Consider the following 17,099-nt stretch of genomic DNA (forward strand, 5'->3'; position numbering starts at 1 on the left):
CTTGATGTATGCAATGGTTTGCACAAGGCCTGACATTTCACAAGTTGTTGGAGTTATTAGCAGATATATGCACAATCCAGGGAAGGAGCATTGGCAAGCTGTGAAGTGGATTCTACGGTATATTCATAATACTGTAGATGTCGGGTTAGTTTTTGAGCAGGAAGACAATCAGTCTGTAGTTGGATATTGTGACTCAGATTTTGCGGGTGATCTGGACAAACGAAGATCAACTACTGGTTATGTGTTTACTTTTGCAAAGGCACCAGTTAGTTGGAAGTCTACTTTGCAGTCAACAGTTGTTTTGTCTACAACAGAGGCAGAGTACATGGCTATTACAGAGGCTGTGAAAGAGGCAGTTTGGCTTCAAGGATTGCTAAAGGAGCTTGGTGTTGAACAAAAAGGTATCACAATTTTTTGTGATAGTCAAAGTGATATTCAATTAGCGAAGAACCAAGTTTATCATGCAAGGACGAAGCACATTGATGTTCGGTATCATTTCGTACGAGAAATCATAGAAGAAGGTGGAGTCACAGTGAAGAAAATTCATACTACGGAGAATCCTGCTGATATGCTGACAAAGGTGGTGACTGCGGTCAAGTTTCAACATTGTTTGGATTTGATCAACATTGTTGAAAACTGAAGATTGAAGATGAAGACACAATCAAAATTTGTTATTGAGAGAAAATTGAAGATGTGGAATTTTGTCAAGGTGGAGATTTGTTGAATTTGGCAAAACTATTTGTCCCACATCGATGGGAAGAGAAGGGTTGGGGGGATTTCCCCCTATAAAAGAAGGCTTAATGTTTAGGATTTATACACACCTCTCATTTGTCTTCTCATCTGTTTAAGACATTTGTATCTTCTCTCTTTAGTATTATTTCACTTGTATTTTTGGAGTGAAATAAAATATTGGTTGTGTCCGAAGAGTAGGCAAAATTAGCCGAACCTCGTAAATTCTGGTGTTCCCTTTATTGTTGCTTTATTGTCTTATTTATTATTTGGTGGCTGTCATAATTTTTGGTATAGTAGTTGTGACTTATTCACACTATATACATTTGGCTTCCGCAACAAGACCAACACGGGAAACACAAATCAGATAATCAATCAAATTTTAACTTCATTTGAAATAAAGAGTGAGATATATGAACTGAACCTTGATTTTTTAAAATCGGCAAGCAAGAATGGAATTCGAACCTCAGATGGCGTATCACGAACAACGACCTCGAATCAACCCGAGCACAAAACAGCTTTCAAACTCAAATGAACTCCACGAGTTTGAGAGCAAAAATCGAAATCGAAATCAACGAGGAGAAACAAAAACTTGGCAGAGGTGTATTGGGTCGAGCGGTCTTCAGGTTTTGGTGTTCTACAGCTGCTTTTGGTGGTTGGAAGAAGAAAACGTCAGTTGGTGTATGAGAGAGATGCTGAAGATTGAAGATGAACAACAAGAACGCTTGGGGTTATAGCTTCTCTAGGGTTAGGCCTGATGTTGTTGTTGAAGAAGAAGCTCATGGAGGAGCTAGAATGACGTTCATGGAGTCTTAGGGGCCGGGTTTTTTATTTGAGGAAGGAGAAAAGGCGTGAGGGTTTCTGTTTCATGGCTGGGAGCAGTGTTCTCTCATGGCTGCTTCTTTCTGAAAAAGACGATGTGCAGGAGGTTTGCGAAAATGGTGTTTCAGAGTTTTCGGCTTGTTTGTTGTTCAGGTTTTTGGCGGAAAAAATGGCTGGAGATCTGCAACTATGGTTGCTTGTCCTGATGAAGACGAAGACGCAAGTTTTTTTCCCCTTGGTTTTAGATGACGAGAAACGACTGTTGCTGTGTAGTCTATTAGCGCTAGGTCTGTGTTCAAGGTTGAAGATGAAAGAAGCAGGTACATGGGGTTCTGCGGCTAATGCTGTATTTTTGCTCCTAGGGTTAGCTACTTAGGTCTTTTTCAAAAAGAAGATAGGATCCCTTCATAATAGAAAACAGCCGTAAGGTTAAGGTCCCCTCTAGGTCTTGAGTTTTTGGGTTATTTTTAGGTTAGGGGTATAGTCTTAGGAATTATGGGTTAGATCCGAAAATTATGCCTAAAATGTGTTGTTGAGCCCAACTTTATTCTTTCTCCGTGAACGACACTAAAATATGACTTCATTTACTAATTAATCATACTTAAGTAAACTAACTATTAAAATAAGACTAGCCGTTAAAACAAACCTATTTTTTTGGTATTTTCAAATATCATATTAGAAGACAAAAATGGAATTAGATTAAAATTATTAAAATAATATTCTTAAAAACAAAGTGGAACTATTTTTGTATTTTTAAATTTTAGGTAAAGTAGATAAATTAAAAGTAACTAGATAAAATATTAATTGGCTAAATAAAGAAAATATTTTTTGTAATTTTTATTTTTGTAATAAAATAAAGTAAAAATGGTCAAAACTAGTTAAAATAGCGATACTAAGCCTAAACTAAATATTTACATGCTAAAATATGTGAAATCTTGGAGAGGGTCAAAAATCACATGTCAACAACAAATAGATTTAATATATCTCTTAAAACAACTTAAATAACCATCATAAATATATCAAAGCAGAGCAATAGTTCTAAATTTATAAGGAAAACAAAATTGATAATATGGGATAAAGCTCTTATGCCCTAGAGATATATTGAATACCAGTGAATCATTAGGTGAAAAACTAATGGCTTGGAAGGTGATTTCCATCAAGAACTATCAATAGTTACAAAATCGACGAAAGCAGAGACTCTAAAAACTAGCTTGTCAAAATTACACTTATAGCCTCAAATGAAGAAGAATCAACTGACAAGAAATATAAAATAAGAACGGATTCAATATTCAGTAACTTCTTACTTCGTGTCAAAAACGAAGAAGAGCATCTAATAAAAGATGATTTGGTTCTTCCAAAACACTTAGTTATCAGTCCCTATTATAATAGTAGTGGATTTAATAAGAAAAATATTTGTATCAATTGATTAAAAGATAATTTGCGCAAATTGCATGATAGAAATTAAAAAGCTATCTTAGCTAGCTGAAATAAATATGTTGATTGCACAATTTTATGGTAAAAATAATATAGTTTTTAATTTTTGATTTAGTAGAATATGATACCAACAATTACTATCAAGAAGAATAATTAAATACTTTAATACCAAATGGTCTTCTACCACACATGTTGTCAAGTTTATTTTTTCATATGTATGTCAGCGACACTATATACGTAATAGACTAAGTTAAAATTCGTCTTCAATTGCATATAGATTTATTTTGAAGATTATTATGCCCATCATGCTATTGAAAAACTTAGATCCGCTAATAGCTTATGTAACAGCATATAGATGGTATAAGTCATAATACCTGAAGTGAAGCTACTCATGGCCTCAAACCGTTGAACGATGCGCTAGAGCTCAAAATGACCGGTCGGGTCGTTACATTCTCTCCCACTTAAACATACGTTCGTCCTCGAACGTGCTAAGAACTGCGTTGGAGTTGTCCGAAATCACTGTTTAACACCTCGAGCACCTACCTGTGCTACCACAACTCGGCCGGGCACCTTACCTTGATCAATCTGAAGATATCTTTTTTCACTTAAGCAAATAAGCCTCAGAGCCCAATTCTAACATCCGAAATTCTCTGCCAGGCTTGTTTCCAACATATGCTCACCATATCAATCATTGCACGATATACCAGAATATGACTGCATACCTTTGCTGGATTTACTCCTTGCACTGCTTTACTCACAGGATCACAATACATTCTCTGATCACATTAGTCAAAATTCCACGAATCTGATGCACCCATTGCACCTCATGACATACATAGGTCTTGCTTTAACTCTTATAATACCACCATAATGGAAGAGATGTGTAGAAATTCATAACCAACTGCCGAATCAACAAATCATTGGGTCTATACTCCTGATAAGAACCATCACCTCATTCTGAACCAAATAATGGTCTTAGCTCTTTAATATACTTCATATAATCAGATTGCACTGATCCTAAATCCAATGATCTCGTCTCACTCAGTATGAACTGCTCAGGCAATAAGCCACCCAGACATGACCAAAAGTCTTGTATAATGTCACAATGTACCAGTAGGCTACCCAACTCGAACGAGATACAAAAGGAAAACAAACCCTGGAAGGAACTACTCAACTCACGCGCTATTATGAACTTTCCTCAGAAATGGAAAACAAGACACACAAAATAGAATATAGAAAGTTGTATTCAACATCACACTGTTGCGGTGCGCAACCCGATCCAAACAATATACCCATGGCGGCGTGACACCTGATCCACACATAAAATTTACATAAGGAGATACACACCGAGCTAGATTGCTCATTACAACAAAATACTGAATGTCGGTCACAAGCACGCTAAGTGCATAATACCATCCCTGGGGAGACATATAGCGCTATAAGCTACAACTCAAGCACAACTGAGGTGAGATATACAATCTGAATCTCAAGAGCCATTCTGCTCATATAACATCATCCCTATGCGGAATCTCAACACATAAGAAATTCACCAAGCCATCTCACATCTCACACAGTGCAATGTATCATTACATAAAATAGTTGACGATGAAATAACACCCCGACTACTCTTCCATAAGGAGCGCATTGCTGAAATGAACGCATCTGGCCTGATATAGAGCCCATATTCACATTTAAATTCATCCACAGACCTCAAGTTGATTCTGATCACACTGAACTAGGCCAATAACCTTTCATGGTTCCATAATAACCCCCTTTTTCCCATAACACACAAGAACAACTATCATAACCGGAGTAATCTTCCACAATCCACAACCCAATAAATCGAGTGCCTTCCAGGCATCGATTCTCGATTTAACAACATCACTACAATCTTCATACTTGGTTTAACTCTTCAATCAATCAAGTGGCTACATGCCACAATTATACAACCTTCCCGTAGGGCACTTTCCCACAACCTTCCATAACAGATAACAGGTTTGTACATCCAAACCACCGGTCGCACTAACGCTGAAAAGCGATCAAGAATCCTTAACTAGGATGCAAAGCCTCTTTCACAAAACACCGATCTCAGGTGATGTTGAAGACAATACCAACTTACTTTAAACATCGAGACTCCATTCCTGCTCATCCGAGCTCGTGACATCCTTGTCAACACCGAACTGCAACCTTGATCCTCACTTTAAATTTCATACCACTCATTATACCCATCATGCCAATATAGGATAGAACACGATTTTCGTCATTACTCCGGAACCACTAATAGATTAACACTTCATCATATAAAAACCTTTCACTTAACTCACTTTAGGAGAACCATAGCAACACATAGGTGAATTCTCATAACCGTAAAATATGCAAATCTCTAAGTAGTGGTCTAAGCCACCATAGCCTTTCCGGGATCTGCCTACACATAACAGGCCATAATAGTAGAATATTTCTGGATAACATCAATTACGGTGGCCGACAAGCCTCACACGTACCATCACAAATCACTTGCATAACTTGATCACGCTGAAGGAACTGATCACTACCACCAATATGCCAATTCAACTATGGCTAGCCAATCTATCTTCGCCCAATTTATCCTTGATTGCCTTTGAAATAATAATAACACCATTCAACACATAGCTCACTCCATCCGTACTCATCCCGAGTGACCTTGAATCACGAGACCATGCTGTCTCAAATTCCACAAACTATTTCATACCTCCCTTGTGCACACATTCGCGTCCTCAACTAGTATACCCATTCTGATAATCTCTCTACGAATCCGAAGTCCTTTCTCATTTTCCTCCCAAATGCTACACTGCAAGTAAAAACATCATAGAACATTTTGGGCCTCTTCTCATAAGCTGCTACAAATCTTGATTCTTAACCGTACCTATAGGCTCGAAATCAATAGGCACTACACTTTACCCCTTTGAATCCACTAGGACCATTGTTGAGAGCCACCCGCTCTGACTTAGCCCCGAAATGATCAACTCCATGAATCTTCTAGCACATGAATACCCTCACGAGGAAGCACCCGGCAGAATCACTTTCCTTGAAACCCGCATCTATACAAGGCATAAATCCTGAATCCTTCCCCAAGTCTGAACATGAGCCAATAAGGCCAACCAAAGCGCACCTTTAACAATCCCTTTGCTCAAATTACCACTTATGTCCTTTTTCCGTAGCTGAAATAACCCATCAATATGCTAATAACTAGAAACCTCGCAAGTAGTTAACCATGCAACCCAATCATAAGCGGTGGGACTCTCCCACTTAGCTTGAAGCCACTATTACACACTTCTGGAATTCACCAAGATTCTTTATCTCTTATTGACATGACCTCGCGCAATTAAACCTCCAGATTCCTTGAAATCCCTTCCATTAGCACTTCATGAACACCCTGAATTTCCATCAACATTCACATTTTCGACCTCTTACCAGAATGGCCAGTAAAATCCTCCACAGAAGCTTCGCCAACCATGCGACCGTTAACCTGCTCACAAGGAATAACCCATATGTGGAAATCACTTTCCGACATATTCCAACTCTGCTGCACGATGTACAATCACTACGACATCAATAACTCATCCTGAGTCCGAGCTCACTCTCTTGCTGCACAAGTCCATTCACCCCCAGTGGACATCAATTAGATGTGCGACAACATCCTTCCAATTCAAAGTTATGTTGTATCCTTCTTCATTTCAAGCAGCTCCTTTCCATTATAACAAATCTCTTGCCGCATAAGAGCCCATGCTCCAAATTAAATCTGTAGGCCCCAATCACTAATCTCTACAATTCCCAAATTATTCCAAACTTTCCTCAAGATGCGTAGTCATCCTACCACCAAGCTCATATGCAACTCCGTCACTCTCCCACTTTGGCGGAACTCACCCCTTTAATTGGCTACTCGACATTTGCTTCTTATACTTGGCCTTCTAGAAATTTTAACCATCGCCTAACACTCCCCACATGTCCTTCCTCATCCTTTGTCGCTCAGTTGTTGCCTTAAATAAAAATCTATCTTCGTAACACTTGAACCCACAAATCGCTACTAGCTTTAAACCTCTCAGAAGATCATTTTTTCTCTCGAGCCGTCAGCATTAGAAACACTGATTCAATCCTGAACCACCGTACCTCGCGATATCTAACAGTCATTTCTCCAATATTATTTCTCAATATCTTACCCCAAAGGCGAATTGTAGAAGACTATAACACCGACGAACTTAACACACTCAATCGTGGACGATGACACCACATCGCAGATGAAAATCCCATCACGCTTAAAATCACCAAGTCTTGTTACTCCATCACTCCAAATCTGGACGTCCCTAGGCCAATTGTTTTTCCTATGTCGGAAATGAAATATCAGATCTCTGAATCATGCACTGAGTAGGCTTCTTTTCAAATCATTCACTGCCCCAACACATAGGCAAATATCCTACTATCAAGTCATTACTATGCGATAACCAATCGTGAGCATCATAGCAACCTGTGCATAGCCTCTAAGCTCTTAGAAGTACAACTACCGAGCCGAAACGATAGAAAAATCCTTCCGCAAGGCGACGACAATAGCCCATCCAACTATACCGGGAGAAACATCCCGCACCATATCTGTAGTACCATTACAATTCTTCAATTCTCGATTTATAACAAGCGATTCGCGTCGCGTAAGATTGAGTAGGAAAGAATCAAGGGCATAAGCCTCAAGGAATCAAATCGCAAGATGAGGAATCAAGAAGGGAAGTACTCTTAACAACCCTGTAGCCTCCCGAAGATAAGTATAGACGTCTCCATACCGATCCGCGAGACTCTACTAGACTTGCTCATGACTCGTGAGACCTAAGGGAACCTAGTGCTCTGATGCCATGTTGTCACGACCCAAAATCCACTAAGGGTTATGATGGCGCCGGACACCACTGTCAGGCAAGCTAACAACAACTTACTAGCAAGTTCTCATTTCATTTATTTTGAAATCATTTCCTTTAAACAACTGAATAATAAATAATAAACTCTACTAAATAAATGAGGTTGTCTTTACAAAATTTAACTACTGCAAAATCTTGTGATCCTCCCAGAACCTGGTGTCACAAGTGTGTGAGCATCTACCAGTGAATGAAATAAAATACAGTGACTGTCCGGAATACAAGTGGACAGAAATAAAAATACAATACAATACTCTGAAGGAGACTCTATTGGCTACGGATGCCTCGATAAATGCAACTCACCTAAGTCTCTGTATCAACCATGCCGATATGCCACTCATAAAGCTGTGCAACAAAAATGCATAGCAAGTGTAGTATGAGTATGTAAACAATGTGTACCCAATGAGTATCACGTCTAATCTCGAAGAAATAGAGACGAAAGGTCGACTTTGACACTTACTAGTAGTCCAATAATGTTATCTCAATAATATAGTAATTCGGTGATTTTTATAAATATGATTGTAATTCAATGGAATGAAGCAAGTAAGAAATTCTTTCTTTTATAGAAAATTTCCAAATTCCTTTTCATCGTTTAGACAAATATTCTCAAATCGGGAAGAGGCAATAACAACTTTAATAAGTTTCAAGGCAAGCAATACAAGCATGCGCAAATCATGATGAGGCCATACGGCCCGATCCAACAATATTTAAACTGTGCACTGCCAGAGGGTCGAATGTCGCGAACCATAGATGCATCTATTCAATCTACCGAGGCGTTCGGCCCGTTCCAGAATTTAAACACGCACAGACAGTCAATCAAGAAGTCATCAGGAAACAATTATCCAAAGAAAACCACTTCTCTTTTAACAATTTAGAAAAAATGAAGTTTAATTCTTTTTAGAAATCCATTTACCAATTCGATAGGATTTAAGCAATTCAAATGTTAATAAGATTACAAATATTCCAAGTATAGCATGTTTTTGGGTCCTAGACTACCTGGACTTAAACATAATAGTAGCTACGCACGGACTCTCGTCACTTCGTGCGTACGTAGCCCCCACAAATAGGAGCACCTAACCAATTATTTCACCTATGGGGACAATTCCCTCTTACAAGGTTAGAGAGGAGACTCACATCGCTCCGAAGTTCCATAACCGGCATTCCACGCCCTTCAGAAGACTCGAATCGATGCACAATGCTCCAGAACTAGTCAATAATTATGCAAATACATTAATATAAGTTCAATTACTCATTACAATCCAATTTATAGCAATTCCTAACCCCGATCGAAAAGTTGACAAAATTGCCCTCGGGCCCACATGCCCGGATTCCGAAATTTTTCGAAGATAAAGTTTACCCATGAACTCACGAACTCAAATATATGATTTTCTCTTAATTTCATACCCAAATTTGTGGTCAAAATCAAAGAATACGAATTTTCTAGGTTTTTCTCAAACCCCAGGTTTCTTACCAATTTCCATGTCTAAATCCGTATATAATCATGTATTTAACTAAAAACTAGCATAAATTACTGACCTCATGCTTGATGGTGAAAATGGCATCTCAAAGTTGCTCCAAAATCGGCTCCCATGGAAGAAATGGGGTTGAAATGAACCCAACCCCTGATTTAAAAGAACCTTACTGCCTCCAGCATTTCCGCACCTGCGGTCTCGCAGGTGCGAACCAAATGCTGCTTCTGCGGTCCAGGGCTTCCAGCCCATTCCACTTCTGCGTCCTCTCCTCCGCAGATGCGGTCCCGCATATGCGGTCCCAGAATAGCCGTCCATTTCTGCTTCTGTGGCACGAAGGTTGCTTCTGTGGCCCTAGTCTCGCAGGTGCGGTTACACCAGCAACCAACAACTTCAGCCCTTTCCAAAATTCCATTTTCGATCCGTTAACCACCCGGAATCCACCCGAGGTCCCCGGGACCCCAACCAATCTTACCATCTAGTCCCAAAACATATTACGGACTTGCTCGAGGCCTCAAATCATATCAAACAAAGCTAAAATCATGGATCGACCTCCAATCCAAGCTTTATGAACTTTGGAATCTCAAACTTCTACTTTCGATATTTAAACCTATCAAATCACGTCCGATTGACTTCAAATTTTGCACACAAGTCATATTTGACATTATGGACCTACTCCCACTTTTGGAATCAGATTCCGACCCCGATATCAAAAAGTCCACTTCCGGTCAAACTTCTGAAAAACCTTCAAATTTCTATCTTTAGCCAAATGACTCCAAAATGACCCACGGACCTCCGAATTCACTTCTGATTGCGCTCCCAACACTAGAATCACCATACGGAGCTACTCCTAGACTTGGAATCACAAACGGACATCGATAACACTGAAATGCACTTCAACCCAAACTTATGAAATTTCTTCCAAAATGCTAACTTCCATAATAGGCGCCAAAACGTTCCCGGGTCTTCCAAAACCCGGTCTGGATATACACCCAAGTCCGAAATCATCATACGAACCTGCTGGAACCTTCGAATCCCGATTCCGGGGTCGTTTACTCAAAAATCCAATCTTAGTCAATTCTTTCAACTTAAAGCTTCCGAAATGAGAATTCTCTTTCCAAATCAACTCCGAACTTCCCGAAATTCAATTCCGACCATGCGTACAAGACATAATACCTGAAGCTGCTCATGGCCTCAAACCGCTGAACGACGCGCTAGAGCTCAAAACGACCGGTCGTGTCGTTACAATAAATATCCTAAATATTGGACTATATTTATCGCAAACATATTTTCTTGGACGAACAACTATATGTTGCACTTCCAAGAGTAATATCAATATCGACAACAAGAGTTCTAATTATGACACAACAACCAAAATATTAGAAGAAAACATACACACAAAAAATCATTTACAATGAAGTGTTCGGTAAAATACCATCAAATTAAATATTGTTAAACTATAATACATAGTTATCTAACTAACATAATTAAATTGATCGTTTGTGTAAGTTATGATGATGTCCTTTTATCTTGAATTCACGTATTATGCTAATATAATAATATTTTTTGACTTTCAAATGATTTAAACGGTTAAACCATCACGTGCCATTATTAACGTGCAAGGCACATAAATACTAGTTCTTCAAAAATGATCCAATGGGAGATTCCTGCCTAATCGAACCATTTAACCGACCCATTAAAGAGACCCATTTACCCGGAATTAAAAAAAAGAACAGCGTAACTCCAATAAGAGCTACAGAAAAATCCTACCTTTCCACTCTTCGTACGCGTGCACATTGCCTCTATTGCTAAGCTCACACTTCTGCTTTCAGCTTCAAAGGTAGCTATCTCTCTCCTATACGCACCATTCCATATAGAACACAGAAAGAAAGCTAAACAAAGAGAAGAGAGTTCCAATCATGGCGGACGTTACGTCTATGGGAGAAATCACAGCCATAGCCGCTAGGATTGGTGTGGATCTTTCCCAAATCGATCTTGACTCCATTCATCTTCCTCCTGGTGAAGATTGTGGCATACCCAGGTCTTAAATCTTGACTTTCCCTTTTTTTTTGTTTCTGCATTTTTATGATTTATATATGCGCTTTTTATGTGGTGATGCTTATGAGTTTCCTTTCTTTGCTGTAAAGTTTGGGTCTTTTTAAATTTTTTTGAGTTTGAGTTTATTGCTTTGGTTCATATGCTTTGAAGATTAGAAATTTCTAGTGTTTTGTTGGGTTTTTGAGTTTGTTGGTTTTATTTTATGTTTATATCCAGTTCAATATGTTAATTTTTTTATGGACGTATATGTCTGGGATTCTTTTCTATGCTGTGAAGTTTGGATTTTGTCAATGTTCTTCTATTGAGTGTGCAAGGCCTGTTAATATGTTGTGAAGATTAGACTTTTAGTGTTTTCTTAGGTTTTGCGTACTCACTACCCTCTCCAACCTCACCTGTGGGATTTTACTGGGTGGTGGTTGTTGGATTTTGAATATGTTGAGTTTTGCATTTGTGAGTCTTGAATATGTTGAGTTATAGATTCATTACCATTTAAAAAACCTTAATTTATATATGGATTTTTATGTGTTTTTGCATTCTCCTTGAGTTCTGTTCATATGTTGATAAGATATAGTTTTTAGGTCTCTATTGGGGATTTGATATCTCCATTTGTATTTTCAGACACTGGGTAATACCTTAATTTATATATGAATTTTTATGTGTTTCTGCTTGGTTTCGTTTCTTTTGTTTGACGTTTAGGTTCTTTTGGTTTGTAATTGTGGTTTTGGTTCATACCGATAAAGAAAAGGTTTGTAGAGTTTAAATTCTCTTTGGTTCATATACCATGAAAATGGGTTTTGTAGTTTTTCCTTTGGTTTTTGAATTTGTATGTTATTTGGATATTATCAGTGATGATGATGACTTAATGGAGGAGGACCCCTTGGAGTTTGATGCTGGTTTTGGGAACATACTGGTGGTGGACAATCTTCCTGTGGTGCCTAAAGAGAAACTTAAGAAGTTGGAAGGAGTAGTTCGGAAAATTTACAGCCAACTTGGTGTTATTAAGGAGGATGGTCTCTAGATGCCTGTTGATCCTGAGACTCAGAAAACCCTTGGGTACTGCTTCATCGAGTATAATACTCCTCAGGTACTCCATTTTTCTCCTTAGCAGCTACAATGTATCTCATTTCTTTAGACAATGTGTGAGGCTTGTAACTGATTGTGGAAGATGTTAACCAGTGTCATGTTGCTATGTTTTTCTGCTTTAGAAAGCTGAGCTGAGTAAGGAGAAGACACATGGATACAAGCTAGATAGGTCGCATATATTTGCTGTTAACATGTTTGATGACATTGAGAAATTCTTGAAAGTTCCCGATGAGTGGGCTCCACCAGAGATCAAGCCTTATGTTTTAGGGGTTAGGCTCTTCATCAGCTGTCTTTTTCTCCGGCGAGCGCTATGTGTCTTAAATATTAGTTTTTCATTCATCTGCTAACATTGAGATGTTTGTATCCTGGCAGGAGAATCTGCAACAGTGGCTTACTGATGAGAAAGCTAGAGACCAGTTTGTGATTCGGGCTGGCAATGCACAGAGGTCCTCTGGAATGATGCAAGACAGCTGAAGCCTGAGCTTGTTTACAAACGTTCTGTAAGTGAACTTATTTCCTCTTTGTGCTCATTTAGCTATCCATTCATGGGGTTTTTTGGTACTGTTAAATCTCTCATATTTTCAGAATTCAAAATGGGTCTTGTACAGAAACTGTTTCTTTAGAAGATATTTTTTTCTTTTATGAAGATGGGTAATTACTAAATTTTTGCTAACGATGTCTGCTTCGAGTGCAGTTCTGGACTGAGAGTTTTGTTCAATGGTCCCCTCTGGGAACGTATTTGGCAACAGTTCACAGACAAGGTGCTGTAATTTGGGGTGGTGCCACCACTTTCAACCGTCTGATGCGCTATGCACATTCACAGGTTAGTTTTTGTTTATTTTCTAGTGAACCTTTGCAGGTGTTTTGTGGCTTACCTCTACTGGCTTTAAATTCAGGTAAAGCTGATTGATTTCTCCCCTGGTGAGAGATATCTGGTGACATACAGCAGCCACGAACCAAGTAACCCCTGTGACACTCAGGTAAGTCTGAGCTTTATTGTGTTTGTGTATCTGATTGTGGCCATACTGGATTGTCTCTAATATAGATTTCTTTCAGAGGGTTGTGCTAAATATTTTTGATGTGAGAACTGGGAAAGTGATGAGAGATTTCAAGGGAAGTGCCGATGAATTTGCAGTTGGAGGAACTGGAGGTGTTACTGGTGTGTCGTGGCCAGTTTTTAGGTGAGATTTGATCCTATTGTAAGAGACACTTTCTATCCTTCTCTGCTACCTGTTGTTAAAATTATACCTAACATTTGCAAACTCTTGCATGCTTGAGTGCATACACGATTCCTCAGAAATATAATGAAAAGTGGGGCTGGAATACTTTCTTAACTTTCTTTTTGAGATGATTTCAGGTGGAGTGGTGGTAAAGAAGACAAGTACTTTGCAAGAATAGGAAAGAATGTAATCTCTGTTTATGAAACAGAGACCTTCTCTCTTATTGACAAGAAATCTATCAAGGTTGAAAATATTATGGATTTTAGCTGGTCGCCAGCAGATCCAATTCTTGCACTTTTTGTTCCTGAATGCGAAAATCAACCTGCCAGGGTTTGTGCTAAAACTTTTATGGAAGTCATCACTAATTTGGAGGAACTACTTGTATTTGCATTTGAATTAAACCTTTATTAAATTGACAGGTCAGCCTTGTGCAAATCCCGAGCAAAGAGGAGTTGAGGCAGAAGAATCTCTTCAGCGTTAGTGATTGCAAAATGTATTGGCAAAGCAATGGAGACTAGCTTGCTGTCAAAGTTGACCGGTACACGAAGACTAAGAAAAGCACTTACACTGGTTTTGAGCTGTTCAGAATCAAAGAACGGGACATTCCGATTGAGGTTTTGGAGCTTGACAACAAGAACGACAAAATTATTGCATTTGCCTGGGAGCCAAAAGGTCATAGATTTGCTGTTATCCATGGTGACAACCCTAGGCCAGACATCAGTTTCTACTCCGTGCGGTCTGGCACTAACACGGGCCGTGTTTCAAAGCTGACAACTCTTAAGGGAAAGCAAGCTAATGCTCTCTACTGGTCACCTGGAGGCTGCTTCCTTATTTTGGCTGGACTGAAAGGTTTCAATGGGCAGTTGGAATTCTTTGATGTCGATGAGCTTGAAACCATGGCATCTGCTGAGCATTTTATGGCCACAGATGTTGAATGGGATCCTACTGGAAGGTATTGAATTTTGCTCTTTCATTAGTTTTGCCCTGAGACACCGTCCTATTTTGGTTCTTATACTTTTGCTTTATTGTGCATTTCAAGGTATGTAGCAACATCTGTTACCTCAGTTCATGAGATGGAAAATGGATTCAACATTTGGTCTTTCAATGGAAAGCTGTTGTATAGGATACTTAAGGATCATTTCTTCCAGGTAACAGTCTTTCCATACATTGTTCGCTGTACTTGTTCCTACTTTGGCCTATAAGCGACTTGGTCACACTGCTCGAATTATTCTGCCTCCTAAATTGTTACTATATGTTTGGGATGGTTTCTGATTCTGGAGAGCAGTTCAGTGAGAGTTGGGCACTCAGATTGAGTTGAGCACAACGTTTCATTCTAAGACGGACGGGCAATCCGAGCGGACTCTCAGCACTAAGGGTTTGCTGCAGCTTTTACTATGCAGTCGCAGAACGGGAAATTACTGATTTCCTGTTATCTTTCGAATGCTGCTAATGTATATTTGACACAATTTCCCTATTCATCGTCTCGTATTTGCTATGTGGTTGTATGCTCTGCTTGGCTACGCCTGTTTTTTGGAAGGAACATGCTTATATTCGTTACATGACCTGCTGGATACTCATCAATATAGCAAATGCTTCTTGTTTGCTGCAGTATTGTGGCGGCCCAGGCCACCATCTTTCTTGAGCAAGGAGAAAGAGGAAGAGATCGTTAAGAACTTGAAAAGATACAACACGAGGTATGAGGCAGAGGATCAGGATGTTTCATTGCAATTGAGTGAGCAAGATCGTCAGAAGCGGAAGAAGTTGAAAGAAGAATGGGAAGCATGGATTAACGAGTGGAAGCGGCTGCACGAAGAGGAGAAAATGGAGAGGGAGAAGTTACGTGACGGGGAAGCTAGTGACGAAGAGGAGGAATATGAAGCAAAGGAAGTTGAAGTCGAGGAAATAATAAATGTTACTGAGGAGATTATTCCTTTTGAAGAGAGCCAACAGTGAATTCAAGAGTTTGAGAAGCCCTGTCCAACATTTTCCGCGAGAGCTGCTATAAGGAGAAGCGAACTGAGAGCTTTAGGTAGGATATTTGGTTAAAAACTTTGTTTTCTTTTTGTTTCTTTTTCCAACTCATTTTCTTTTATTATTTTGTTTGTTGATTATACTATACGAAGTTTTGTCTGTTAAACTAGACTAGCCCAAAATTGCTGTTACCATGGGCAATGAATTTGATTACAGAGACTTGATTATTTTGTTGGGTATCTGCAAATATCTTGTACACAAATAGGTCACTTGTGCAAATGTTGGTGAGTTTTGCTCTCGACAAAAATACAACGCATGCCAACTTAAACAGCTATTTCAACTGTACATGAACTCTGTATGCAGCAAGCATGTGAATGTCCACTTACTCCAAAAAAAGAATTTGTGAATATAATAGTTTTGGAAATTAAGTTGTGGTTACCACCAAAGCTTACAAACGCAATCGTACCCTTGGGCATTTTTCACAAAGGTGGGTTCGATTTTCCATTGTCTTTTTTCCCCTGCTCCCCTTCCCTGGGGAATAGTATTTCTTTTTTCAAAGAAGTTTGGCCGGTTTCTGGTAGTAGTTGTTATTATTTTATTTTTTAGTTATTATTTTTTGTAGTATTGTTTGCACCAATGAACCAGATAGTGTTATAATAGGGTGGCCATCGGGAAGAAAAAAGCTGAATTTTTCTTCTTCAGAAAAAATCCTTTCTGTCGAGGAAGGCAGTGATAAAGCTATGGCAGTGTTTTTGTATCTGCTTTCGGTGATTTTACTTCAGAAACTACATTTCGATTGCACTTCAGGGGAAATAAACCAATTTTTGGAGCAGAACCTTACAGTCAAGACTCAAGACTTCTATAACAACTTTATAGTAATAACATTCCGCTATTAACAGTTAAGTTTTTTTTTGTGGTTGGGGGGGGGGGGGGGTAACCTTTTTATCTATAACAACTATCATTTTAACAGTACACTCTATATAAAATTATCCCTCTATAATAACTTTTGCTCAAATATTAATTGAAATTATTATTTTTCACTTATGTTAATTGTCATTTATTTTCATAATAAAGAAAGCACTACCAATGCTCTGTTGTCATAAAGCCACATATATTTTGAATATTCAATACAGCACCAATTTTGACAAAGAAAATTACATCAATATGTACTTGTTGATAATATATTAGCTTTCTTCAGTTTTTAGCTAGTGAAATATGCTTATCTTTAGAGGTTTTAAATCTAAGTAATTTTTTATATCTTTTACTATAAGTTTAAAAAAAAAAAACTGATTCTTTGGAAAATTTTGTCTACAATAATTAAATAACACTTAAATTTCAAATTCTGTTTTAGAGAGATCTGATTATACCAATGGGAACTT

At 38.6% G+C, this 17,099-nt stretch overlaps 1 pseudogene; it reads left to right on the forward strand.

The window, feature by feature from the left end:
* The first annotated feature begins 11,135 nt into the window (after window positions 1-11,135).
* On the forward strand, window positions 11,136-15,947 carry LOC107803039 (eukaryotic translation initiation factor 3 subunit B-like; annotated as a pseudogene).
* The last annotated feature ends 1,152 nt before the right edge of the window (window positions 15,948-17,099 follow it).

This window comes from Nicotiana tabacum, chromosome 7, assembly GCF_000715075.1.
Source record: "Nicotiana tabacum cultivar K326 chromosome 7, ASM71507v2, whole genome shotgun sequence".
NCBI lineage: Eukaryota > Viridiplantae > Streptophyta > Magnoliopsida > Solanales > Solanaceae > Nicotiana > Nicotiana tabacum.